We start from the raw sequence: 27857 nt of genomic DNA, 5'->3' as shown, positions 1-27857 counted from the left end.
GTTCTCAGCAGTTTATAAATGTTCATGTTCATGTTTGGAAATTTTTTTTTATTTATCACATTCTTGGAAAATTTTGATTTTTAAAGCTATCCTTGTGCATCTTCTATTCAAGAGCAATCACATTGGCTCTTGTAAAAATCTTATATTCCTTTAATATTCTTACTTATTTGCTTCATTTCTGCTAGCTGTTACTCCACTATTGTTTTTCCTGTTCTAAAATCTGCTCATTTGTCTTTCACCTCTTTACAGAATCTTGCATTTGTTGGTTCTATTTTTAGAATAAACTGATTGAATTTTAAATTCTGCATTTATGATCCTATGCTTTGATCTCTAGTCTTCTGTAACTATCCAACTCTTAATTAGCATTTAAGTACTTCTTTTAAAGGCAATTTATTCTTTTGTTTCTGAGATAAAGTTCTGTGCATAAAGCATAAGCCAGGACTCTACCAAACAATGGGAGAAAAGGTCAAAGGGGAGGGGGAGCTTCTGTTTTATTTAATCCTGTTTTGCACTTTATGCTTTGCACTCCTTTTACTGACAAATACCTTGTCAGATGGGAGATGTCCTTTCTCTTGAATAAACCTCATTTTGCTTTTTCTTACTCTGAGAGTCTCTGATTGTTTTTGTGGTCGCTACTGTCCCACACTGTTTGGGGCCTCATTGCAGGATATTTCCTGTTCGTGAGGGGTCTCTCCTGTATCTCTAGAGAGTATTCCAGTGGTCCTTGGATTTGGCTCAGGGACTCCCAATCCCGGGTAAACTTCCAAAGAGTGACACTTCGGGGAAAGCAAAAACAGAAATGGGCTAGCCCAGGAGATAAGCCAGTTGTGAAAGTTTTAAATCAATCAGATAAATTGTGCAGCCCAGTCCAGATGAGCAAGAACTGCTGAGGAGGAAGAGAGAGACTCTATCTATAAAAGTACTTGCCTCTGCCAAGCAACTGGTGAACTTTCTGGGTGACTAGGATTGGGATTGGGAGAATTTAGGCAGTTAAAGTCTATAAAAGGCTCCAATTTCTCTTTGATATTGGTGTTCTGGGAAGATAGCTGTTTAGGAAAAATTGGGATGAAGTACCAAAATGTATAGGGAAATAATATTGTTTTGTTTGGGCAGGTGCCCAACTCACTCAGAGGAACGAACTGTCCATTCCTGAGGGTTGGATGTAAATTAAAAGAAGCCTTCAATATTGGCAGCCTAGGTCATAAGGCTTCAGTTCCAGAACTTCCTCCTCTCTTCCACTCATTTTGCTTCATTTTGCAGTGAAGAAGGAGAACTTGATTCATTTAGAAAAGCAGTTTGTGTTTATGTGTGTATGAGGCTATGTTTTTCTTCTGTGTTTTCTCTCAGTCAGCAGAGTTACAAAGGAAAAGATCTAGCTGTTTGGAGTTTAAAAAGTGCTTGTTTTGTACATAATTGGACTTATGCAAATAGCTTTTAGCTAGAGAGAGGAAGGACGAGTTCTGAAACAGGGAAAATTTTTAACTGCCACACCAAAAAGATTAAAAAAAAAAAAAAAACTGACTTTTTTTTGGATCTAGAATTGGCCAATTTGAGTCTGCAGAAATAGTAAAAGTTACAGAACTATTAAAACATTTTAACAGATTCTGGAATTTTTGAGACTAAATTTTAAGTTGCTTGCTGAGTTGAGTTGGTCTACTATATTTTTAAAGTAGTCCTAATTTACATGATTAAAAGCCTTCTGGAAACCAGAACTTGAGGTTTACAGAAATTGTAATGCCGGAGAAACTGAGGCAAGATAGAGATAAGAGAGTATTTAATATTTTATTTAAAAGGGAGAGATTTGCTGGGATCAAATGGATCCATGGTTTGGTCCCACAGCTGGATACAGTCTCCAAGAATCCAGCAAACAACCTGACTTCTCAATGACACATATACACGGGGCTCAGATACAGGGAGTAGATGGAGGCAGGGGTGGAGTCTGGGTGCTGAGAGTGGAAACAGGATTCTGACAGGGTGGGGGGAGGCAGATATTCTGATAGATTGGGATGAGGAGAGGCATTCTGATATTCTAAAATATAAGATCTTTTATTCTTATCAAATATTCTGATGATTAAAAGGGAGGGGTGGTTTTGCAGTATTTAGCAAAACAATTAGAAACTGAGACAGAACAATTCAGGGAAACTTAGGCAGGACAATTTAGGGAAACTGAGTGAAGACAATTAGGGAAACTGAGTCAGGACAATAAAAGAGAACTGTGGTGCAACAAAATAAACTGCAGAAGGAAAAAAAAAATAAAACCTTTTCTGGGATTTTCCAAGCATCTAGGGTTTGTGGAAACTATCTTGGCTAGGGAGGATGTCCCTGACTGGCCTAGGTTTGCATTATAGGGTTTGTGTTGGCACCCCAACACCTTTGGCATGCCCCAGCCACCCCAGTAGAATAATCCCTAGGTCACAAATCTGTAGCCAGACAACTGAGTCCAAATTTCTCTGATTCTCTTCCCCCCAGAGTCCTAAACTCTGCCAATTTCTTTTTTTTTTTTTTTTTTTTTAATAGCCTTTTATTTACAGGATATATACATGGGTAACTTTACAGCATTAACAATTGCCAAACCTCTTGTTCCAATTTTTCACCTCTTACCCCCCAAATGGCAGGATGACCAGTAGATGTTAAATATATTAAAATATAACTTAGATACACAATAAGTATACATGACTCAAAACATTATTTTGCTGTACAAAAGAATCAGACTCTGAATTATTGTACAATTAGCTTGTGAAGGAAATCAAAGATGCAGGTGTGCATAAATATAGGGATTGGGAATTCAATGTAATGGTTTTTAGTCATCTCCCAGAGTTCTTTTTCTGGGTATAGCTAGTTCAGTTCATTACTTCTCCATTAGAAATGATTTGGTTGATCTCGTTGCTGAGGATGGCCTGATCCATCAGAACTGGTCATCATCTAGTATTGTTGTTGAAGTATATAATGATCTCCTGGTCCTGCTCATTTCACTCAGCATCAGTTCGTGTAAGTCTCTCCAGGCCTTTCTGAAATCATCCTGTTGGTCATTTCTTACAGAACAGTAATATTCCATAATTTTCATATACCACAATTTATTCAGCCATTCTCCAACTGATGGACATCCATTCAGTTTCCAGTTTCTAGCCACTACAAAAGGGCTGCCACAAACATTCGTGCACATACAGGTCCCTTTCCTTCTTTATAATCTCTTTGGGATATAATCCCAGTAGTAACACTGCTGGATCAAAGGGTATGCACAGTTTGATAACTTTTGAGCATAGTTCCAAACTACTTCTCCAAAATGGTTGGATTCGTTCACAACTCCACCAACAATGAATCAATGTCCCAGTTTTCCCACATCCCTCCAACAATCATCATTATTTTTCCTGTCATCTTAGCCAATCTGACAGGTGTGTAGTGGTATCTTAGAGTTGTCTTAATTTGCATTTCTCTGATTAATAATGACTTGGAGCATCTTTTCATATGACTAGAAATAGTTTCAATTTCTTCATCTGAGAATTGTCTGTTCATATCCTTTGACCATTTTTCAATTAGAGAATGGCTTGATTTTTTATAAATTAGAGTTAATTCTCTATATATTTTGGAAATGAGGCCTTTATCAGAACCTTTGACTGTAAAAATATTTTCCCAGTTTATTGCTTCCCTTCTAATCTTGTCTGCAGTAGTTTTGTTTGTACAAAAACTTTTCAGTTTGGTATAATCGAAATTTTCTATTTTGTGATCAGTAATGATCTCTAGTTCTGCTTTGGTCATAAAAACCTTCCCCTTCCACAGGTCTGAGAGGTAAACTATCCTATGTTCCTCTAATTTATTAATAATTTCATTCTTTATGCCTAGGTCATGAACCCATTTTGACCTTATCTTGGTGTACGGCGTTAAGTATGGATCAATGCCTAGTTTCTGCCATATTAGTTTCCAATTTTCCCAGCAATTTTTATCAAACAGTAAGTTCTTATCCAAAAGCTGGGATCTTTGGGTTTGTCAAAGACTAGGTTGCTATATTTGTTGACTGTTTTATCCCTTGAACCTAATCTATTCCACTGATCAACTAATCTATTCCTTAGCCAATACCAAATAGTTTTGGTAACTGCTGCTCTATAATATAGTTTTAGATCTGGTACAGCTAAGCCACCATCATTTGATTTTTTTTCATTAATTCCTTGAAATTCTTGACCTTTTGTTTTTCCATATGAACTTTGTTGTTATTTTTTCTAGGTCATTAAAATAGTTTTTTGGAGTCTGATTGGTATAGCGCTAAATAAATAGATTAGTTTAGGTAATATTGTCATCTTTATTATATTTGCTCGCCCTATCCAAGAGCATTTAATATTTTTCCAATTGGTTAGATCAGACTTAATTTGTGTGAAAAGTGGTCTGTAATTTTGCTCATAAAGTTTCTGATTTTCCCTTGGAACTCTGCCAATTTCTTAAAGCCCTGCGGATGGACTTGAAAGGGCAGTTTTCTGCTATCTTAAATTTGTTTAAATTGGAATTCTGATTCTAGAATTGCATGAGATAATTATTACTAACTAGTGTGTGCTAAAATTGTGAACTTGTTTATTTTGGTATAAATTTTAGAAACATGTGTCCAGTTGATGTAAGATAGCTTCCAGGGGAAACAATAATTTTAAGGTCCTCTGACCTTACTGGGCTTCTGTTCTAACCATCTCTCAGTGATTCTAAATCTTCTGGCTTTAGAATCTGTGATACTGAGCCTCTCTGACCTTAGGGTGCTATTATTCTAACAATCTGTCAATGATTTCAAGTCTTTTGGCTTTAGAATAGAATCTGTTGGTCAGTGAAAACCTCCTTGGTTCTACCTCTAGGCCATAAAATTAGTGTATCAATGACATTAACAGCATACATTTGTCTCCTTAATTCTGTTTCTTTGCTAAATTCTCTAGGAATTTAGACCTCTTCAATTGGCTTTACAATTACAATAAACTTTACCTCTTGATTTGGAAATGGATTCAAGACTGCAAATTCTTTTGAGACACTTTGTAACACCTGTCTATGATCAGAACCTTTTGGGTTCTCTTCCCAACCTCAACATTTGGTGGCCCAGTATAGGGAGACTCTGGCCTTCCCTGGATTCCTTTCTTCTTAAGGTTAAGTTCCCCATTTTTTCTCCCTTAATCCTATAGCTAGGACACCCTAACCCATTGGGAGAAGACTTGTCTGGGTCATCATGAGCTTCATGAGCAGCAAGTTTTCCTTGACTACGGACACCTAGACCTGGAAATTCTTGCAATTTTCAGCAAACTTCCTACCGAACCTTTGCCTCCCTTTTACCTTTCTGGGACACCAGAGGAGACAAGTGCTATAGGGTGGTTTTGGGCAAAATTTTATGACTTTTGGCAAAGATGGGACAGTCCTCTTTCATTTCATTTTTGTCTTTGTCTGCAGACATGTGCAGACTGTCCATTTCATGTTTGTTTTGTGAGCTAGATTCTGTTACCTGGAAATATTTAAACTGCAACCTGCAAGAAAAACAAACAAACAAACAAACAAAAAAAAAAAAAACCCTCTATACTAGAGTTAGAATGCTGGTAAGACTTCTTAAAAAGCCTAACTTTTTTTTTCTGTGAATTTCAGCTTTGTTCAAGCTGAGGGTTGCACAAAAAAGTAAACTAATTAAAAATAAAATAACATATTAGTAGATTCTGAAAGTTTTAAGAGCAGTGAATTAAGAAGTTTGGTAATTTGTTATTTTAAGATTGCAAGAAAAAATCCTGAAACATTGGGGATGATTCCAGGAATTTATCCCATTCTTAAAGAAAAGAAAAAGAAAAAAAAACAAACTAGGTAAATAGCAACTTTCTGCTAATCCTTCCTTTCCTTCTATCTTGTTCAGAGTCCCCTTCTAATCCTTTGGGGAAGCACCCCAGAAGGTATTAGGGGACCTTCTCCACTCCACTCCCCAGAGTGGTCCTGAGTTAATCTCATTTATGGGATTGATAACAAGATCAATACAGCCCAAGTACTGCTGTTTGCTAACTCTTCTCATCTCAGAACTGTAGGGAAATTCATTCTGTCTCACCTGTAGAAATAGGGGAAGTAGCAATAGCTGTGGGTACCCCATATAACTTAGCCCAAACATGATCTCAACTAAGTTTTGGGGGTAAGGCCCAGTGGTAAGCATTTCCTGTGCCCTAGCACCTGAAACTACCATCAAAGGGAGACCATGGCAACAGTAATCCCAACTTTCAGCAGGTTCTGTTCCAGAACTTCCTGGGAAGAATTTATTTACGCCTGATAACCACCCTGCAGGGTAGTGTGAGGTTAGAATTCCAGTCAGCTTCTGCATTTGTTTCAGTTGTGGATATGTAATAGCTATGTAAGTTATGGCAAATTATTTTATCTCTGCCCTGTTTCTGATTTGTAAAGAGAAATAATAATTGTTGTTGTGAAGAGCACATGATTGCCAAAGTGCTTAGGATAAAACATGATATATGAATGTTAAGTGCTTTATTGGCTATAATTACTTCATATTTGAAAATTTGTTTTTTTTTAGCTGTGACCAATAGATAAATGATTTCTATGTGTATGTAAAGTAATTTAAAAATTTGAGATATGATAATAAAAGCAATTTTAAAGGACCTCCAATTACAGCCCACTAAAGAGATAGGTAAATTGTAATTTATTTTCACTTATAGCCCTGGATAGATAATAGACAATGTGAAGCATGAGAATAGAGACATATAGAAAACCTTAAGACTTTAGTTGCAAGGTTATATAAGTTCAAAGGAAGTTTCTGCAATTTTTTTTGTTTCACTATTTGTTTCACTAGGCCTAGCAGTACCAGACCTAGAACTATATTATAAAGTAGCAATCATCATAACTATTTGGTACTGGTTAAGAAGCAGAGTAGTCAATCAATGGAATAGATAAGTTTCAGAAGACACAATAATCAATGAGTATAGTAATCTAGAATTTAAAAACTTTAGGAAAACAGAGAAGCAATTTGCTATAACTTTAAAACTCTGGCTACCCAAACAGTCTGCTTTTGAGCTATCTAGAATCAGACTTCCAGGGGCCTTGTCAGTAAAAAAAATGGCACCTCAATCCTTTTCCTGGCTTACAAAAGAGAAATGATTTGTATAAATTGGAAAATAAACAAATGGCAATTCAGTTTGTATAGAACATTTAATCAGAATCTAGAGAATCTCATTAATTAAAGTTGTCAATTTTAAAATCTGTTCTATCTCAATTTTAAGAATTGTCATGTTTTTTCCCTAAAACAAAAGGGAAACTTATTTAAGGGGATAGAAATTATACCTAAGACTATTTGGCTATTAGGAAAAGTCTAAAATTGTTAACTAAGTTATTTGGAATTATTGTCATCATGTTAAACCTAAAATTGCTAATTACTGTGTGGAACAAAAGGATGAGGTAAAAGCCTTATCAGTTCATCTCCAAGTATAAGGTGTACAACACCTTTTTCCCCTTCACAGAGTAGGGGGGAAGTATCAAACAGCATAGCCCAAGAAAATATTACAAATGGTTGGGGTGGGCAACAGCAAGCTCAGCCCCTTCTCTGGAATCTCTGTCAAATCTCCCCCTACCCTTAATTTGTAAGCTTGTCAGTTTTAAACAAAAATCTCATGTGTGTAAGTCCTGGTAAACTTTTAAAATAATGTATCTAGACCTAAGCTGTGATTAGTAGATTTTGCTATTAGAGATAAAATCACTTGGGACTGTAACTTTTGAGTTTTGAATTTCATTACCTTATCATTAAGTCAGTAACCCACCATTCCAGAGAAATACCATAGGAATGCCTTCCTGGATATCTTATCTGGGCAAGAGTTGGAGGCAAGAGTTGCTCTCTTCCTAAGGTGGGATCCTTCTGATTCATTTTCCCAGTTCTGTTTCTTTGTTTCCCAACTGATTATTTTGATTCTTGCTATGAGGTGGAATTATTACTGCATGATTGGCTGTCAAACAGATCTAAGAATGCTTTATCTTCTCATAATAGGCTGAGGCTTGAAGGACCTATTTTGTTGCTATTATAATCATATCCCTGCTTTTTCCTCTTATAGCAAATTTCTAGAATCAAAGCAAATGATCAGTAAAAGCCATGAGCCCAATACAAGTATCCCAGGGGACACAATGGTTTTCTACCTTAGATCTTCAAGGTGATTTCTTTTGCATACTATTGTATAAAGATTCACAATTTCTTTTTGTCCTTGAAGGGGCAAATCAGGTAAACATAACCCCCACCAATTAACATGGGCAGTCATGTTCATAAAATGGAAATAGTACAGGGCTTCGGTGACAGCCCCAACATACTGGGGCAGGCCCTAGCTATCCAGTATGTAGATGATATCTTGATCTGCAGCCCCATCTGAAAGACTTCTCTGGCTGTAGCCATAAAAATCCCAACTTCCAGCCTCCCTCCCCTACCAGTGCTATGAAATGAGTTTCTTTGTCTAAAGGCCTACATTGGCTATCAGTTTGTTAATCACTCCTTGAACCTTTGTGTACTTTCCTGATCATGACTGGACTTTATACCTAACTCTAATTATTGCCAAGCCCCTCCAGGATTCTATTCAAAGCCCTGACACAATTCCTCTTGAATGAGGGCCCTGGTGAGGATAAGGTTCTTAAGACCCTGAAAACTAAACCAATCTCTTGCCCCAAGCCTTAGCCCTACCTAAAGCCTTTTACACTGTACATTGATGGAAGGCAGGGCCAGGTTCTATGGGTCTCAACTCGACTAGAGTCTCTGGAATCCTATCCCAGACCCCTTGCTTACTCCTCAAAGAAACTGGATGTTTTGGGGGCAATCCACCTACCTTAGAGATAGCTGCTACAACCCTTCTGATTGAGGAAGCCTCTAAGCTCACAGTAGACCAACTACTGAAGGATCTGACTCCCCATCAGATTCAGAGCATTTTGGAAGCCAAAGGGCATCAGTCATTTGCTAGTGGGAGGCTTACTAGATATCAGGCTCTTCTGTTAGATACCCCCGACCTGACTCTCCAGATGTATCACACTCTTATGCCTGCTACTCTGCTCCCTGACAACACTCAGTCGGGTGACATCATTCATAAATGTGAGAAAGCTTTAGATTCTGTCTACTTCAATCAACCTGATTGAGGGACATTGCTCTTGACAACCCAGATAGTGAATGGTTTACATATAGGTCCAGTTTTCTTGAAAATGGGTAAAGGAAGGAAGGTTATTCTGTGGTGACCCTCAGTAGCATCTTGGAGACTAAGTCACTTTCACCGGGACTCGTGCACAGAAAGCTGCACTCATTGTCCTTACTAGGAATTTGGAACTGGAAAAAAGAATGAGAGTGAATCTCTATAGACTCCAAACATGCTTTTCATATTTTGCATGCTCATGGAGCTATATGGAAAGAAAGGGGACTTTTGAAAGCAAAAATTCTTCTATTAAATATGCAAGTGAAATTCTACAATTATTGCAAGCTGTACATAAACCCTAGAGAGGTTTCTGTTATGTCTTGTAAAGGACACAAGAAAGGAGATTCACTTCAGGCCAAGGGGAACAGGCTTGCAGATTCAGCTGCCCGTGCTGCTGCCCATTTGCCCCTGACCATGGCACCTTTAATTCCCCTGCTCCCTGACTTTTATGCCCCTTCATATAGCAGGAACAGGCCCTTGCAGAAGAAAGGGGGTACGCCCTTTCCCCCTCTGGATGGTTTCAAACAAACTCAGGCCCAACTTTTAATCCCAAAGGCAAGTTGGTGGAAACTTCTTTTTGACCTGCACCAAGCTACTCAGGGAAAAAAATGCTCTCCAATCCTCTATGAAACTTATCTTCACTGGTAAAAAGCTGAGAGAAACAATTAAACAGATCTGTCAGGTCTGCCCAGTTTGTGCCCAAGTAAATTCTGAAAGGGCTGTTAAACCCTCCATCTCATGAACCCAATCTGGGTATATATTTGGGGAAGACTGGCTGATAGATTCTACAAATATCCCCCCTCATCTCAGGGTGCTTCAAATTGCTTGTTTTTTTGTTGACACCTTTACTAATTGTGTAAAAATCTTCTTTTGTAAGACTGAAAAGGCTCAGAGGTTTTTGCAAATGGAGATCAAGCCCACTTAAGATTACTTATCATTTTTCCCTTCTGCCTGGAAAGGTGGAGAAAATGAATCACACCAGCAATCATGTCTTTACTAAAACTATGCCTGAAGGCTCTGAGGATTGGGTGAAGAATCTCCCATTAGGAAGGACCATACAGGACCTGGCCATCCTCTGCAATGAGATGAACCAAATCAGTTCCAATGGAGCAGTAATGAACTCAACCAGCGAGGCCCAGCGAAAGAATTCTGGGAGATGACTAAAAACCATTACATTCCCATATTTTTGCCCACCTGCATTTTTGATTTCCTTCACAAGCTAATTGTACAATATTTCAGAGTCTGTTTTTTTTTTGTACAGCAAAATAACGGTTTGGTCATGTAAACTTATTGTGTATCTAATTTATATTTTAATGTATTTAACATCTACTGGTCATCCTGCCATCTGGGGAAGGGGGGGAGGGAAAGAGGGGAAAAATTGGAACAAGAGGTTTGGCAATTGTTAATGCTGTAAAGTTACCCATGCATATAACCTGTAAATAAAAGGCTATTATAAAAAAAAAAAAAAAAGAAAGAAAGGACCATATAAAGTCATTCTGACTATTCCAGCTCGAAGGTTCTCCAGCTGGACTCATGTTTCTAGAATTAAGAGAGCTACTCCTGTTACTTCTTCTCCCTCAGACATTCCTGAATATTCCTGTGAACCTATAGAAGAACCTGAAACTGCTCTTCCATAGAATTCCTGGAAACTCTGGAAATATACTGGATAGAGAAGGGTGAAATTGTCTTCTTCTCTCCCTCATTCTCTTTCTTTCTTGTTATTTCCACTTTTTCCAGGTATACCTGTAACAATACTCTTAGTATTATCCCTCCAGCTCTCTCAGTGTCACTCTGTGGCCCCCACCAGTGGGGAGATAACTTCTTAGTCCTTAGTCAGGTTAGGGAATTCTGTGGGCATCCAGGATTGTTGGGTGTAACCTCAGCATCCTCAAGGCAGCCCATATATGGGACTTGATGCATTATTTGCAAAGACCCCATTCCCAAATGCCACCATTCCCACCCCATTTGTACTAGCTTCCCCCCAGGGGAATAACTAAGCAGACTATCCCCTGTTTTCTTGCCAGAAAGGATCTCTTACCCATATAATAATTGTAGGATATCCATTCTAAAATTATTCGGGCAAACTCACTCATAATGCTTCTACACCACCTTCCTTGAAGCTTCTTCATAACCTGTGAACTAACATTCCTATTGGTAGATTTCTTTCCTCCAGACTCCAAGCTATGATAACTTTGGATAACTTTGATAACATGGAAGAGACTATTGGTCAATGTACAATAATGCATCCTTATTTGGCATGAGCAATACTGATAGAGCAGAGTGGATTCCATTAATGGTTTCATGACTTCTAGAAATCTGAACCTTAGGGCTAGATTCTGATCTACTTTATCTTACAGTCTCTAAGATATCTTCATTTGATCCACTCACTGGGCAATTTTAAAAAATTGTATATTCTGTGCTTTAACATTTTGTTAGCCCACTTGGATATGGGGTAAAGATTTTGCAAAGTTAGTCCAAAGTTATTTTGATATTACTTATATTCTGAATCTTAAGGTTTGTTTTGCGTTCTTCCTTTAACAAAGTAAAAGCAAGAAAATTTAGAGTATAGGGATGTGTGTAATTTCAGAACAAATTGTCTAAAGGCAAATTAGAAGGTTTTGAGGAGAGATTTCTTCCCTCCCCACCCTTCCACATGGAGGGAGGGACCCTGGTTTCAAAATATTTAGGTTAGGTTTTAATGAAATGATACCAAGGAGCAAACTGAGATATAGGGGATGGAGAAGCTTTCCATTGAGCTCTGTTTCTTTAAGAGAGGTTAGTGAAATAACATTGAAACAAATTGTATCTAAGTATGGATTGGTAGAGACTTGATTCTGATAATTAAACATACTTTATTTCTAAGGTTTTATAAGAAATAATGGGGAGGGAATGCAAATCGAATGAATCAGATACTTACGAAACAGATTACTAAATTGATGTTGGAGACTAAATTGCCTTGGATCAAATATTTGTTTTTCCTTTGTTAATAGAATTAAGACAGTTCCCAGAAGTGATCTGGTACTGTCCTCATATGAGATGCTATTTGGTTTATTTTTATTGGGAGAAGGAAAAGGAAAGACCCTCTTTTGAAAAAAAAGATAATTTTTTTTTTGTTTTTTGGAACCGAGTCAAATTTATTTTAAAAAAAGCCATTACCCAATTGATAAATTATCAAATGATATGATTTATGTCCAAAGAGCTATAAAATTATGCATATCCTTTGACAAATAGTGTCATCCTAGGCATGTATTCTTAAAAAGATTTTATAAAAAATTTTTTTTCATAATTATAACTTTTTATTGACAGAATCCATGCCTGGGTAATTTTTTACAACATTATCCCTTGAACTCACTTCTGTTGTGACTTTTCCCCTCACTCCCTCCACCCCCTCCTCCAGATGGCAGGCAGTTCTATACATGTTAAATATGTCACAGTATATCCTAGATACGATATATGTGTGCAGAACCGAACAGTTCTGTTGTTGCACAGGAAGAATTGGATTCAGAAGGTAAAAATAACTTGGGAAGAAAAAAACAAAAATGCAAACAGCTTACATTCATTTCCCAGTGTTCTTTCTGCTGCTTCTGTCCATCACTGATCAATTGAAACTGAATGAGATCTTTTTGTCGAAGAAATCAACGTCCATCAGAATACATCTTCATACAGTATCGTTGTTGAAGTATATAATGATCTCCTGGTTCTTTTCATTTCACTTAGCATCAGTTCATGTAAGTCTCTCCAAGCCTCTCTGTATTCATCCTGCTGGTCATTTCTTACAGAACAATAATATTCCATAACATTCATATACAATAATTTACTCAACCATTCTCCAATTGATGGACATCCATTAATTTTCCAAAAGATAAGTTTTTAATAAATCATATCTGACATCCTTTTTTAGCGCCTAGGAAACAAGGGATACTGATCCAGACAACACTTTTGAAGTTTGTAATTCCAGGAGTCCTAGAAGAAACAGAGTGGGAAGGACCTTGCCAGATGCTCCAGATGAGTGAGAGTGCAGTCTAGAGGCTGAGAACACCAATCCTAAAGGACCTATGGAGGAACCTCAAGCATGGACTGTTAAGGACAATTTAAAACCTCTAAAATGGACTTATATTTAGGAATATTTTGTTGGGAGGGGAGATTAATTGTGCTTAGAAGAATTTTAACAATATTGATGTTGTACCTGTTATTTATATTTCCAGAAAAGTTTATAGGAATTTCTCAATTGGAAGAAGATGAATTAACAATTTTTTGGATGAAGAAATTATTAAAGTTATTTCTGATAGGGTTTTTTAGTGTGAAATTAGGATAGTCTATATTCTATGTGAGTTTTAATTGGTTGTATTGATTTACTTTAAAGATGTCCCATTGTTTAGAGAGATTCTGAGAATAGTGGTCTATGACTTTGTCCCTTTGAACATCGTTAATATCTGAACATGTTTTAATATGGCTCAGTTTTTGAGCATCCTAAAGTAAAATGATTTATGTAATGTTGAACTTGAAATCCATCTACTTAGATCTGAAGATAAGCTGTGAACTTTGTAGGATAAATCTCTTATTGTTAGCAGTGTAAGTAGGTATAGTCAAGACTTATTTAGGATATGAGATCCTTGATTTAATGAGATTTGCTATTTGAGATAAAATCTCCTGGAACTGTAGCTGATATTATTTGGAGTTTTGAATTCAGATATGATTTTCTGATGGATCATTAAGCCAGAAATCTCCCAACTGAAAGGAATATGCCACAAGTTACTCAGAGGAATGTGATCCTTAATTCTTAATGGTAAAGGTTAGTACCTGAGCAAGAATTTGGAGGACAACTTTGGCCTCCACTTTAGGTAGGAGCCTTCTAACTCAGTTTTCCAGCAATGTTCACTTGAATAAGAATGTGCCTGATTATTTCAGAGTCTGGCTATAAGGTGGACTTGTGAAACTGAACCAAGGATGATTTATCTTGTCGTGTATGTTCTCTCAGGCTGAGGCCTGAAGGACCAGTTTTAATTATAATCATGTCCTTGCTTTTTCTTCTTAAACAAATTTCTATAATTAGGACAAGTGTTCAGTTGATGTCAGATATTGCAGTTTCCCATTTGAAAACATGTGGTCATTATATCCTAAATAAGTAAGTAATTGATTATTTGGTCCAGTCATCTATCTGTTGCTAGAAGCATATATCTGTTTCTTTTTGTTGTTGTTGCTAATAGGCATTTTTATTTGTGAAAGATTACCTACTCTAATTACCAGGGACACAAATGGTTGGGGGAATAGATGACCCCAGATGAAAGTTGGGTGTATAGAACCCCAATTTGTATGCTGAATAGACTCATTAGATTCCAGGCCATGATCAAAATAATTACTAACCAAATTACAAAGGCATTGAAGTTGTGATAGATTTGAGAAAACATATAGTTAGCAAGGAAAAAGCTTTTATATAAGTTCCTTCATGGAACCCACAATTTTCCAGTAGAAAGGGAGTACTCCACGAGTTTGGTGTATGCCTTTAATTGGCAGGCTAAATCCTGAAAGGGACTTGGCAACCTAAAAGAGTTAGTTAGCTTTAAGGAGGAGAAGTGGGTTGGAAAGCATAGTAGAGTTAAGAGAGATAACATGGTATAGAGGAAAGGAAAAGACATCATAAGAAAGAATGCTGTGGTGGGCTGACCCAAATGTGTGTGTGTGTGTGTGTGTGTGCTTGAAGAATAGAAACTGTTAGGGGCATAGTACTGACAAGTGATACTGAATGAGTGCTTTTAGGATTAGATTTACTTGTTGATAATTTGTAAGAATTTTTTTTCCATTGTGATTCTATTACAAGTGATACAAAAATCTTCCACCACCACCTCTTTTTTTTTTTTTAGAAATATAGAGTTAAAGACAAATTTACTATCATAGCAGCCACATGACATAGAAGTCTCAGGACCCATTTTCTTTTTTTAACTTTTTAATTGATTTTTAAACACTTTCCACACTTCCCACGGACACAAAATTATTATTATATAAAATGACAAAGTATGAATTTATGTAGCAACAGTACCAAGAAAGTGAAAATTCATGATTTTTACCTCAAATTCCAATAATTACAAAAGAACTTCAGAGACACTATTAGGTATGAACACAAATGGAAACACAAATGGGAAGATTTTCCAAGCATCATTTCCAGTTCTATTTCCAGTTGTGAAATGCTGGCAGCTATTTTGTCCATCTTCATGTGACAGAAAGAAACCTGTACCTTCAACATGCTTTTTGAGTGTGTCCATAAGGTTGCAAATCTGCTCAGTCTCAGACTTCAGAAGGGGACTATTAACAGTCTACTTTCCAGTCTGATTCCCACCTATGATAGCTAAGGATAAAGGAGAACTCAAGCTTTGCCTCTGCCTAAGATATATGTGCAGCAAAGCAAGTGCTTTGTTGTTTTTAAGGGGAGAGAGAGAGGAATCAAGATCTATAATAAGAAATAGCAACTTTCTGTCTTACTGGACCTTATTTTAAAAAAACGGAATATATAGTACTGGCAACTGCCCAGCATAGGTATCCTCAGAATCATTTAAACAATCACACTGAAATGTAGTCAGAAGCCTGAGGTATTTATCTTGGAGAAGAAAAAGCAAAATTAGTCTTTTCTACAAGTTGCATTGAAAACAAGCAATTAATGAAATTAACTTATTAATAAAATGGCTGTTTTATGAATGATTAAAATCTGTATTATTCTTACTTTGCAATATTTATGAACCTCATTTTGAAGAAGCCAATGGCAACTAAACACATTGTCATTTTATCTTCAAGAAGTAAAATTCCTGACCTCAACAGAGTTATTGTGATACTCAAAATAAAACTGAATTTAAAATATGTTACAGATTTTAAAGATGCAACCAATACTATTTTCATCAATATTCAGTGTAATCATACTCTCCTTCTTCTAGGTAAGGTGATTTGCCTACAAACTTCCAGTAAATTCTAAACAAGTTGGACATCATTCCCAGACTCTCTTCTCAATAAGCGAAATAGCTATTGCTACTGCATTAAGATTTCCAGAAATAGGTGTGTATCAATCTTTCAAATTAATTAATCAAATTAATTAAAATTCAAGTTAACTTTAAAAATCATGTGTTTTAAGTTATGGGTTATTAGTTGAAAAAATAAAAATGGAAATTTTCCATACTAAAGCATCCCTCTGTCATGAGGTATGGGTCAGAAAAACCTACAGGCTTACTTTTGTGAATTCTAGTTTTCATACTTTCCCCAACAACTGTGTAACTAAATATATTGAACTTTCAACCATCTGTCACATCTATATGATGCAACAAAATTCTTCTTAATCCACCTTTAAACTAAATTCTTCATTGATAAACAATAAGATCAACAATCATTGTTTTATATATATATATATATATATATATATATATTATTCTTCATCACTCAAAAAAAATCCTATTTTGTAAGAGGAAATGTCTGTCAAATCCAAACTAGGCAATATATAACATCACTAAGTAGTTCTAAATATTGCTCAAATACAATTTTTAATTTTTTTTTAAATAATAGCCTTTTATTTACAGGTTATATGTATGGATAACTTTACAGCATTGACAATTGCCAAACCTCTTGTTCCAATTTTTCCCCTCCTTCCCACCACCCCCTCCCCCATATGGCAGGATGATCAGTAGATGTTAAATATATTAAAATATAAATTAGATACACAATAAGTATACATGACCAAACCATTATTTTGCTGTACAAAAAAGAATCGGACTCTGAAATAGTGTACATTAGCCTGTGAAGGAAATCAAAAATGCAGGCAGATAAAAATATAGGAATTGGGAATTCAATGTAATGGTTCTTAGTCATCTCCCAGAGTTCTTTCGCTGGGCGCAGCTGGTTGAGTTCATTACTACTCCATTGGAACTGATTTGGTTCATCTCATTGCTGAGGATGGCCAGGTCCATCAGAATTGGTCATCATATAGTATTGTTGTTGAAGTATATAATGATCTTGTGGCCCTGCTCATTTCACTCAGCATCAATTCATGTAAGTCTCTCTAGGCCTTTTTGAAATCATCCTATTGGTCATTTCTTACCAAACAATAATATTCTATAAAAATTCATATACTACAATTTATTCAGCCATTCTCCAATCGATGGGCATCCACTCAGTTTCCAGTTTCTGGCCACTACAAAGAGGGCTGCCACAAACATTCGTGTACATACAGGTCCCTTTCACTTCTTTATGATCTCTTTGGGGTGTAAGCCCAGTAGTAACACTGCTGGATCAAAAGGTATGCACGGTTGAATTCGTTCACAACTCCACCAACAATGTATCAGTGTCCCAGTTTTCCCGCATCCCCTCCAACATTCATCATTATTTTTTCCTGTCATCTTAGCCAATCTGACAGGTGTGTAGTGGTATCTCAGAGTTGTCTTAATTTGCATTTCTATGATCAATAGTGATTTGGAACACTTTCATATGAGTGGAAATAGTTTCAATTTCATCATCTGAAAATTGTCTGTTCATATCCTTTGACCATTTATCAATTGGAGAATGGCTTGATTTCTTATAAATTAGAGTCAATTCTCTATATATTTTGGAAATGAGGCCTTTATCAGAACCTTTAACTGTAAAAATATTTTCCCAGTTTGTTGCTTCCCTTCTAATCTTGTTTGCATTAGTTTTGTTTGTACAAAGGCTTTTTAATTTGATGTAATCAAAATTTTCTATTTTGTGATCAATAATGATCTATATATATATTTTTTAAATACAAGTTTATTTGATATTTAAAGACTGGATTAAGCAATAAGCCTCAATTCTAATTGGAGAATAAATTAATAGCAAAATAATACATTATTTAAAAGGTTAGCCTAAGCTGATGCCCAAGAAAATTATATATCTTTAGCAATAGAAACATATAATAAATTGCATCTGCAATTCCAGTTATTACTCAGAAATGAAAAAGCCACCTTTAAAATGCAGACAGCCTAAATGGTTTATTTATTTTTTTAAAGTCTGCTCCCTTCAAGAGACCCTCAATAAAATCTAAATCTAATCTTTTTGGTCTTTAATAGTAGCTTCTCCAATTTCAAATATTCACCGTGTGGCAGGTTTTTCTGTTTAAAAACTGCATAATGGTACTTTGATTGCAGATCCATTGATGCTGCTTCTGGTGAAGATTCAGAGAGCCAGTCACAGCAAAAATTAGGATTACTTCAGGTTCCTTTCAAATGTCACCATCTTAAAGTATAAACTATAAACTGATGCAAAGAAAAGGTCCTTAATGGAAGAGAAACTAAGTATTTAATCTTTATAACTGAAGTTGGCATCTTTTTCTGGAAATGCAGGCCTTCATTTGCTTCGATTTTCTCACAATGTGTGGAAAACTCAGAATGTTTCACCAAGGGCTGAAAATAAGACAGCTTTACACATGCTGAAGGAACTTCACCAAAACTTTCAGTATATGCAAATTCATTTCTTCCAAAACACTGTAAGCCTCCCTTCTGAGCAGCCAGAGATTGCCTGATTTCTGTCAGTCAATGAAGTGAAATACTGCATACAGTGGTCTCTCTCTCATTGTGAGGTAAAAATGGCAGCAGCTATTGAAGCTTAAACATATTTTACTGATAAGACAGTGGTAGCAAAAAATAAATAAATACATAAACAAACAAATAAATAAATAAACATCTATATCTTTGCTTTGGACCAAACCAATGATAGTCCTCACATCACAGGCTTGAGCAACTGTCCTATACTGGTAACCATATCAATAATGGTTTATTGCCTTCAATTGAACCATTCTGTTATTTGATTTTTTTTCATCTTCAGCAACAGCCACAAGCCATATTTGTGATCTTCTAAATCTATCATACTAAAGTGGTCATCAAAAGTATTCTGGAGTATGTTGGCCAATACTATCTTTTCTTAACTCTTTATCAAGTTCTTTCCTTGCTTGGTATATATACCTTGATTTTCTCTTTTAACCAAAAAAAACACTGTCTATCTATCTAGCTAGCTAGCTAGCTAGCTATCATCTATCATCTAGTATTTATTTTTTTAACATTATTTAACATCTATTTATGTATCTCGATCTTGCTATCATTTCAATTTTCCTTTTTGACTACTTGGTTATTAAGCTTTAAGTGGAAAAAAAATAAAGAACATCCTAAAATAAGTGGTCCAGTAAATTTTATAATATTTAGAATATCTTTCCAGTACACTGAAAAGTATACATCACCTTTTGGAGGATTTGTAGAAGTTTCTATCCTACTGTAACAAATTATATGTCAAATTGGTAGGGACATATTTTCTAGCAAAGTCTTCTTCAAGTTGTGTTCACTTGTAAAATACCAAGGGAAAACAAATGGTAGAATTAAACTTGTAGAACAGCAAAAAGCAGTTATTGCCAGCTACCGCATAAAAGTCTTTCAAACAGATCTGGTGGTAGTTCATTGATAAGGACTAATCTCAATTTCACTCTTTTCCACCGAAAAATAAATGATTGTGCCAATTACATAGCAACGCACAGCTTTGCATTTATGTTTTACATCTAAAGCTTTTCTAATTATTTAAACATAAAAGGGAAATATCAGATACATTGCTTAAAATATAGTAGGGATTCAGGAAAGTGTTTCTTCATTTTTGATGAGTTTTTCAGGTCACTGATCAAGATTATCAATAAGGATTTTGAAAATTACAGAAGATACAAAAAATACCATTAACACCCTGGTTTGAACATAGTGTACAACTTCACTTGAATGAATATCCACTTTAATTCTATGTGCAACATCAAAATTCTTTAGACTGACACATTCTGAATGGTCACATTATTATAAAAAATATACCTATTTCAGTTTAAGGCAAATGATCCTTTATTTTAAAACTTTCTGAGTTTCTACAAGTTGAATGGCCTTGTCAAAATCTGGGTCTACTTTATAAGAAAATGAAAGCAGATAGCAGAGTGGATTAAAAACAAAGAATGCTACAATAGGTTGCTTACAAGAAATGTGTCTGAAACAGAGAAGTAGGCACACAGAGTACAGGTAAAAGATTGGAGTTGAAGTTAAAAAAAAAAAAAACAGGGATAGTAATTCTGATCTCAGATAGATGATAAAAACAAAATTGGATCTAATTAAAAGGCATAAAGAAGAAAACTATATTGCTAAAAGATATCATAGACAATGAATTACTATCAATACTAAACAAATATTCACCAAGTGGTACAGCATAGTTGCCCAACGAAAGAGACAGCAAAACTATATTAGTGAGGGATCTCAACCTCTCTCTATCAGAACTAGATAAATTGAGTCACAAAATGAACAAAAAAGTTTGAGGTGAATGGAGTTTTGGAAAACTTAGATATGAAGTAGTAATAATATTAAATGTATATGCACCAAGTGGTAGAGCATACAGATTCCTAAAGAATATATTAAGTCAATTACAGGAATAAATAGATAGGAAAACTATATTAGTAGGGGATCTCAATCTTCCCCTCTCAGAATCAGACAAATTTAACCACAAAATGAACAAGAAAGAAACTGGGGAGGTTAATAAGATTCTAGAAAACCTAGATTTGATAGACCTCTGGAGAAAATTGAATAGAGTCAGAAAGGAATACACCTTTTTCTCAGCAGTTGATGGTACTTACTCAAAAATTAACTGTATCAAGGCATAAAAACCTAACAATCAAATACAGAAAGTCAGGAATAGTAAATGCTTTTTTTAAAAATCAAAATGCAATAAAATAATATTAAATAAGAGGTCAAGAAAGATAGATTATAAATCAATTGGAAATTAAATAATCTAATTCTAAAAAATGAGTGAGTCAAACAACAAATCACAGAAACAATCCATAATTTCATCCAACACAAAGCAGTTCTTAGGAGAAATTTTATACCTCTAAATAGCTACAAAAAATAAACTAGAAAAAGAGGAGACCAATGAATTGGGCATGCAACTAAAAAAGAGAAAAAGAACAAATGAAAAACCACCAATTAAATATCAAATTAGATGTTCTGAAAATCAAAGGAGAAATTAATAATATTGAAACTGAAAAATCTATTGAACTAATAAATAAAACTAAGAGTTGGTTTTAGGAAAAATCCAACAAAATAGATAAACCTTTGGTTAATTGGATTAGAAAAAGAAAAAAAAATCCAAATCACCAGCATCAAAACTGAAAAGGGTGAACTTATAAACAAAAAAGAAATTAAGCAATAATTAGGAGCTATTTTGCCCAACTGTATGGCAGCAAGTGTGACAATATAACTGAAATGGATGAATATTTACAAAAATATAAATTTACCAGATTAACAGAACAGAAGATAAAGTACTTAGTCACATTTTTGAAAAAAAAAAAAATGAACAAGCTATTAAGTTTCCTAAGAAAAAATCTCCACAGTCAGATAGATTTACAAGTGCATTCTACCAAACATTTAAAGAACAATTAATTCCAATACTATGCAAATTATTTGGAAAAATAGAGAAGGAGTCCTGCCAAATTTCTTCTATGATACAAATATTGTACTGATACCTAAAACAGGAAGAGCCAAAACAGAGAAAGAAAATTACAGACCAATCTCCCTAATGAATATTGATGCAAAATTTTAAAATAAAATTTCAGTAAAAATATTATAGCCACTTATGAGCAGGATAATACATTATGACCAAATGGAATTTATATCAGGACTGCAGTGCTGGTTCAATATCAAGAAAATGATTACCATAATCAACCATATCTATAACAAAACCAACAGAAATCATATGATAATCTTAAGAGATGAAGAAAAAGGATTTTTTAAAAATATAAGAGCCATTCCTATTAAAAACAGTAGAGAGCATATGAATAAAGTGAGCTTTCCTTAAAATAATAAGCAGGATCTATTTAAAACAAATAGCAACCATTATCTAAAATGGAGAGAAGCTGGAAATGTTCCCAATGAGATCAGGGGTGAAACAAGGATTCCCATTATCACTACTGTTATTCAATATTGTGCTAGAAATGTTGTTGTTTTTTTTTTTTTTAACAATAAGACAAAAAGAAATGAAAAGAATTAGAATATTCATTGAAGAAATAAAACTATAAGTTTTTGTAGATAACATGAGGACATACTTAGAGAATCCTAGAAAATCATCCAAAACACTACTCAAAACAATTCACAGTTTTAGCAAAGTTACAACCTCATCAGAGTTTCTATGTATTGCTGACAAAACCCATCAGCAAGAAATAGAAAGAGAAATTCCATTTAAAATAACTATAGATAGAATTAAATGTTTGGGTATATATCTGCTAACACAAACCTAAGAACTATATGAACACAATTACAAAACACTTCTCATACATATCAAGTCAGATCTAAACAATTAGAAAAATATCAATTGTTCATGGCTAAGCTTAACTAATATAATAAAAATGACAATTTTGCCTAAATTGATCTACTTGTTCTGTGCCATATCAATCAAATTGCCAAAAAACCATTGTATATAATCAGAAAAAAATAATTAAAAAATAATCCAGAAAAAGAAAAGTTCAAGAATACGAAGGGAATTAATAAAAAAAAAAATACAAAAGATGGCTTATCAGTCCCAAATTTAAAGCAAATCTAAAGCAGCAGTCATCAAAACCATTTGGTACAGACTAAGAAACAGAGTGGTGGATTCCTGGAATAGATTAGATACATATGACATAATAATCAAGGCTTCTTGTAATCTAGTATTTAATAAAAACCCCAAATTTCAGCTTCTGGAATAGGAACTCACTATTTGACAAAAATTTCTGGGAAAACTGGAAAATAATATGTCAGAAACTCAGCACAAAATTATATTCATACCACATACCAAAATAAGGTCAAAATGGGTACATGATTTGAGAATAAAGGAAAATACCATAAATGAATTAGGAGAACAAAGGATAATTTACCCATCAGATCTTTGGAGAAGAGAAATTATGGATTATGATCCAACCATTCTGGATAGCAGTTTGGGACTATGCCCAAAGCACTATAAAACTATGCATGCCCTTTGATTGAACAGTGCTATTACTGGATCTGTATCCCAAGGAAATAATAAAGAAGGGAAAAGGACCCACATGAGCAAAAACGTTTGTAGCAGCTATTTTTGTGGTATCAATGAATTGGAAAATGAGTTGATGCCCATCAAATGGGGAATGACTGAATAAGCTGTGGTATATGAATGTAATGGAATATCATTGTTCTATCAAAATGATGAACAGGCTGATTTTAGAAAAGCCTGGAAAGATTATATGAACTGATGCTGAGCGAAACAAGCAGAACCAAGAACCATTTTACATAATAGCAAGAATGTGAAATGATCAAATATGAAAGATTTGGTTCTTCTCAGTGGTTCAGTGATCCAAAGAAATCTTAATAGACTTTGGTTAGAAAATGCCATCTGCTTTCAGAAAAAGAACTATGGAGATTGAATGTAAATCACATACCCTATTTACTTCTTTTTTTCTGGTTTGTCCCCTCACATGCTTTTTTCTTTTTGTCTGATTTTTCTGTTCCAACATGATTCATAAAGAAATGTGTTGAAATAAATAAAAAATGAAAAAATATATATGTAAGCAAAAAATTTAAATGAAACAGTAGAAAAGAAATTACAGCAATTTGTCAAAAAGATAATACACTATTGCCAGATGGGATTTATGCCAATTATTAAAGGCTAGTTCAGTATTAATATTAGTATTAGGAAAACTATTAGTATATTGGACCACATCAGTAACAAAACCACAGAAATTATGTGATTATCTCATTTTGGCAGCTGTTTGAAGGATAGTTTGTGGAAAATTGAGTGTCAGGTGAACAGTTAACAAGCTAAAGCAATAGTCCAAATAAAAGATGATGAAGACCTGAAATAAGGTGGTGTTTGTATAAATACAAAGAAGGGGAGAGAGTTGTTGTAAAGATTGAGGTAAGATTTTTGTTATCTGAGGGTCTATTTTAGGTTAGTGAACAATAACAAAACAATTGCCAAAAAAAAAAAAAAATGCTTGTAAATTACTTGACTACCTACCAGATACATACATATACATATATATAGCTGTATGTTTATATATATGCCTTATATGTCTTATGTGTGTTATGTATATGTTAATGTATGTTTGCATATACATATATATGAGTGTGTGTGGGTAGATAGATAGACAGATCAACAGATCTAAAGATATAGGTATAATATGACCAACCTGTGAAAGGGTATCAGTCTAGTGGTAGACAATTCTAGGGTAGTAGACTACAACTTAAAGAGTTGAAACTAGACTCATTAAGTGAATTTTAATATGCAAATATGACACTATCATTTCCCTATTCAATAAGCATCATTGGCTTTCTTTTACATCAAAGATCAAAGACAAACTCTTTCTCATTTAAGATCCTTTATAAATTTTATTGGATTTATTTTTCTAGTCTAATTACACATTACTCCATTTCTGGGATCTGGGATCTAACCAAACTGGCCATCTTGGAGTATACACTGCATTGTAGCTCCACCCTCTGCCTTTGAAGTAGCTATTCCCTATACCTGGAATGCAATTTCTCCTCACCTCCAATTCTTGAAACACCTAGTTTCCCTAACAGTTCAGTTAATTAATTAATTTATAACATGAATATTATTAATCTAGCTTGGCATTTGAAATAATTGAGTCAAAGTGATTTAATGGAGGTCATAGTCAGTTCAAAGATATGAACTTAACTCTTCTGATTTTAATAAATTCCCTTTTAAAATTCAATCTTTTTGAACTATTTGGTTCAAAGAAATGATAAGGATAGAATGAGAGAGACAAACAGGAAGAGGCAGAGAGAGAAACAGACAATAATGCAGAAAGAAACAGAGCAATACTACCTTTTGTGAAAAGTATTGTGGCATTATTATTTTTGACTATTTTCCTAAGACTGTCTTAATGTTCTCCTGTATTGTATGTGACTTTAAAAAGTTCTTGTGTGATTCACTGTGTTGTATATTTTCTGAACTTTTAGACATAAAGAAAATTGAAGGATTTGGATGATGATATATGTCTCTTCAAAAATCATTCATATGTATATCATTAAGAATACTTTCTGAATTTTTCATTATTCTCATTCTCTTGATATTTATATCAGACTTTAAGAACTATCCCTGTTGATAAATCTGAAGGTTGCTTCTGAAAGGAAATTTTAGAAAGTTTACAAGTAAAAGTTTACAATTATGAATGGATCATAACGTTGGGAGATGATTCCCTTCAAATCACATGACCAAATGGGCTATCAAATTACCCAAGCATCTTCTTTCAAAGCTTAGGTGGGGCTAGAGGGAGTCACATATTATAAAAATAAGTTCACATTCTATGGGTCAGTCAAATTGATGTTACCATTCTTTTCATTTTTCATCTTGCTTCTCTGCAACTTGACACTGTTTCTCTGCCTCTTTAAGTTGTATTTACCATCGGAATATCATAGATTTTTAGAACATTTGATGTCATTTGCTTCAAACTTTCAATTCTCTAGGGTTGAAAAAAAATTGAGGCACAGAGTGATGTAATTATTTATTCAGGAGTCATAGTTAGTAGGTGTCAGAATTAGGATTTGAACCCAAGTCTTCTAAATCCAAAGCCAGTATTTCTTTCAGTTTATTACACTAGTCCTTCTTAGTATCCCAAGGTTCCTGAAAAAGTCTGCTCAAGAACCACTCAAGATGTTTTTTTTCCCTTTCTTTTTTTTTTTTTTTTCATGAATACTGGTCTAAATTCTTCAGGTTCAGAACCAAGGCCATTTTGCTTCTATTTATTTGGGACATATCTTTACATATACACATATTGTAATATAATTTATTACAAGCTTCTTCTAGATAGGGAGTGTTTCATTTTCCCCTTGAATCTATATTGCCTAACTAAGAGCATGACACATAATAGTTGTTTAAGCAGTGTTATTGATTTATTGATTGAATTTGAAGAGTCATGTAAAATTTATACAATAAAATCAATATTGCAAAATTGAACTATTTTGAAAAAAATCAGTTGAAATAAATAATCAACAATGATTCCAGAAAACAAGAGGCAGGTATGTGAAACAGGGTTTTTACTGAAAGACAGTAGTTCAAATGAGGTTTCGAAAACTTATTAATTGTATGTAACCTATGATAATTCACTTGATCTCTGTTTCTTACAGTTTTTGTATTTGTAAAATAAGGATAATAATAGCACCAACATCTTAGGAACTATTGCAAGGGTCAAATAAGATCATTATTGTAAAGTATTTATCTCAGTGCCTAGCACATAGTATATACTCTGTAAATGTTAGCTATTATTAGATATGAAGATGATAAAAAAAATACTGTTCCCCTTATGACAATAAGAATATCCATAATTAGAAAAGCATTTTTGCTGATAGGAATTTGTTTTGCTTGCTAATACTTATGCAAATTGCTCTCCTTTTTTTTCACTCCCTCCCTTTTCCTTCTTCCCTTATCCTCTCCTTCTTTTCCTCCTTTTCCTCTCCCTTTCCTTTCTTCCTTCCTTTCTATCTCCTCTCTTTTTTAAATTATTTTTCTCTCTCTTCATTTATTTGTTCATTCCTCTCTTCATCTCTATCAATCTCTATGTATGCATGTATGTCTCTAACTCTTTCTCTCTCTTCCTTTCCAGTAGACTAAGAGAAAAATGTTTGAGTAACCAAAAAACAAATAAATAAAATAACTATATAATATATCAGATTTGAGGAAAATGACATTTAGGTTATTTACATACTTATCTAAAATTTTCAAATAAGCTTATGTTCATCAGTCTACGTGATAGTAGCAATGTTTCCATTAGAGGTTGACACTGAAATTTCAAACAATGGACTCTTCTACTTATTGCTAACTTCTATGAGAGGGATGAAGGAAGAAACAGCTGGGGCTTCTACAGTAAAGTCCATTGAGAGAACTATTATGCATTTGTTTTCCTCAACTGATCATTAACTGCAAGACCTTGTACTTCTAGGGTCTTTTTCAAGAAAATAACTATCCCAGGGAATTTTAAGTGTTTAATTAAGGGGTAGGGATCCCTGAAACAATGATGGCAGTATTGATGTGGCAAAATAAGGATCATCCAGAATTGTTATCTTTCTTCAATAAAAAGAAAAATGGTTTTGATAAAATTGTTTTGAATTTTATAATTCTTAAAAAAAAAAAAAAGAACCTGATCCTTGGCATCTCTAGTATAATGTGTTCCCTTCTTTTTTTCAGGAGAATCATTACAAAGCAAGAATGATTAACTTCACAAGAATGTTGCATGAATTAATGAGATAATAACTTTGTAATTTTTTGCAAGATATATGTTTCATAAAGACATAGCCAACAGGAGCACTATAAGAAAAAATGATGCAAATGCTTCCAAATCGCCCTGATAAATAAATAAAAATATTGAAGTCAAAGTTTATTGCATCATATTCATTTGAAACGTTGAAACTAGAAAACTATGATTTCTGAAAAGAAAAAACATCTAAATTATGAAAAGGATGCTAAATTTTCAATGTTAACATTAAGCTTAAAGTGGGAGACCTTGTTATATTTATGGATTTGTATATTTCCCTTCTCCCTGAACATTTTTATTCCTATGATTTTCACTTCTTGATGTTCAAGGATTTTCTTGCAGACCTTTTTCATAGGCTGCTTGAAGGGAAGACGTTGGAATGAATAGACAAACGTTGTTTTTCTTTAAGAGTCCATGCTTTGTGTTTATTGAAGGAA

At 34.3% G+C, this 27857-nt stretch overlaps 1 long non-coding RNA gene across 2 annotated transcripts in view; it reads left to right on the top strand.

The window, feature by feature from the left end:
• LOC116421288 overlaps nt 1-27530 on the top strand; it is a 132881-nt gene extending 105351 nt beyond the window's left edge. For both annotated transcript variants that reach the window (XR_004231598.1, XR_004231597.1), the window contains 3 exons: nt 13098-13231; nt 16076-16193; nt 27354-27530. This is a non-coding gene — a long non-coding RNA (uncharacterized LOC116421288). The remainder of the gene's footprint in view (nt 1-13097; nt 13232-16075; nt 16194-27353) is intronic.
• The last annotated feature ends 327 nt before the right edge of the window (nt 27531-27857 follow it).

The sequence above is a fragment of the Sarcophilus harrisii genome, chromosome 1, assembly GCF_902635505.1.
Source record: "Sarcophilus harrisii chromosome 1, mSarHar1.11, whole genome shotgun sequence".
In the NCBI taxonomy this organism is placed as follows: domain Eukaryota; kingdom Metazoa; phylum Chordata; class Mammalia; order Dasyuromorphia; family Dasyuridae; genus Sarcophilus; species Sarcophilus harrisii.
Note: the sequence above shows the minus strand (reverse complement) of the source record. Positions and strands in the feature narration are given on the sequence as shown.